Genomic DNA, 1,566 nt, shown 5'->3' with positions numbered 1-1,566 from the left:
AATAAAAACTAAAGATACACCAGTATTTTATCATTCTACTTATTATTATTTTAACAAGATCATTCTACTTATCTGGAATAAGCATATTCATCAAAACTGGGAATTGAATTGGCACATATGACAAACTTAGCAGCAAATAAGCATTGAGTGTTTCACATACACGACAAGGTTTACAAACGATCATTCAAAGTTACAGCAGATCAAAGTTCCAATTGAGTATAAGGAACAATACTCATATTCAATCAATAAGCAACTGTCTCAAAATTAATTCAGATTTACTAATGTGTGTGTCACATGATACATGCATCAAGCATAAGGCCATCAAGCATAAGGCCCTTATCTATTCAACAAGACAAGAACATACCTAACATTGTGTTGATGTGATGGATGGTTCTGTAGTTGAACATCTAGTCTGCATCATCGTTGATGATGGACGCCGCCTGTACTTGTCCATTTAGAAGTATACCATGTGAAATGTTACATAGGCATGTATTAGCATAAAGTAGAGCTTCTACAGTACATGTAAACTTTAGATATGAAGGACCAAGAGTTTCGGAAGCAACAAATCAGACATTAGTAAACCAGGACATGACGAAACAAATTATTCCTTGTGCATTTAAAAAGGAATATGGTGACCACTTTATACAACCACATCATCATCAGGATTAAAACAACACAATGATACTCAGAGTGCTGGATCAGACAAATATCTATTGAAACCAATGAGAGCAGGGAGCAAAATAGATCCTCTATTTAATTGTCATAAGAATAGAAGTTGAAGGATAGAGATGAAGCACCTTAGCTCAGTTTGCTAGCACATAGGCCATAAAAATCAGCAAAACATTCAGAAAACACGACTCTAATCTTAATGTTGTGAGGAAACAGGACAAGAATTGTACAAGTTTAGTACTATACACAGCTATGAGCATAACTTGAGTACTGGATCATGTCGTACTCCGTCTTGGCATCAAAATTCACCTGAAAAACACCCAAAAATTAGCATTGCATCGCAACCATCTAAGACGATCCGCCTAAGCACATCGCTCCAGAACAGATCAATAGGGCCAGAATGCCTCCTAACCTTGTGCATCAGCACCAACCCAGGGTGACAGATGTCTAGCAGCTAGCACTAAACCGCCCCCAACACCGCCTGCGGACTTGATGATCTAGGCCCCCACGACGACCACATCCTGATCCATGCGGAGCCCCACCTCCTGCATGTCTGATCCATGCTCTAGTGGAGGCTCGGCCTCCACCCTCGAATCCGGCGGTGCCTGCAGAAAGATAGAGAGAGATTGAACGAGTCAAACAGAGAAAGGGGGAAGGTCCAATATACAAGTTATCATGGTCTATTAGCATTCAGAACAAACTAAATCGAGCACCCTGGCATGAGCAAAATGCATTACCATTTCTATTAATAAATATTAGCAAAATGCATTACCATTTTTGTTAAGAAATATGCATCATGTTTGGGTACTGGTCATGCTATTGAAGCTGATCATTGTGACTAACACCAGCACGGTGCACGATTCCAGCAAATGTTGATTGACCAGTCACCTAGATCGG

At 39.8% G+C, this 1,566-nt stretch overlaps 1 long non-coding RNA gene across 1 annotated transcript in view; it reads right to left on the bottom strand.

Moving 5' to 3' along the window:
- Positions 1 to 1,566, bottom strand: part of LOC123172058 (uncharacterized) — a 3,376-nt gene that overhangs the window by 339 nt on the left and 1,471 nt on the right. Inside the window, exons 2-3 of the long non-coding RNA XR_006485449.1 lie at positions 1,082 to 1,274; positions 365 to 978 (exon numbers count right to left, since the gene is read on the bottom strand). This is a non-coding gene — a long non-coding RNA (uncharacterized lncRNA). The remainder of the gene's footprint in view (positions 1 to 364; positions 979 to 1,081; positions 1,275 to 1,566) is intronic.

The sequence above is a fragment of the Triticum aestivum genome, unplaced genomic scaffold (genome assembly GCF_018294505.1).
Source record: "Triticum aestivum cultivar Chinese Spring unplaced genomic scaffold, IWGSC CS RefSeq v2.1 scaffold4B_scf_1981, whole genome shotgun sequence".
In the NCBI taxonomy this organism is placed as follows: Eukaryota; Viridiplantae; Streptophyta; class Magnoliopsida; order Poales; family Poaceae; genus Triticum; species Triticum aestivum.
Note: the sequence above shows the minus strand (reverse complement) of the source record. Positions and strands in the feature narration are given on the sequence as shown.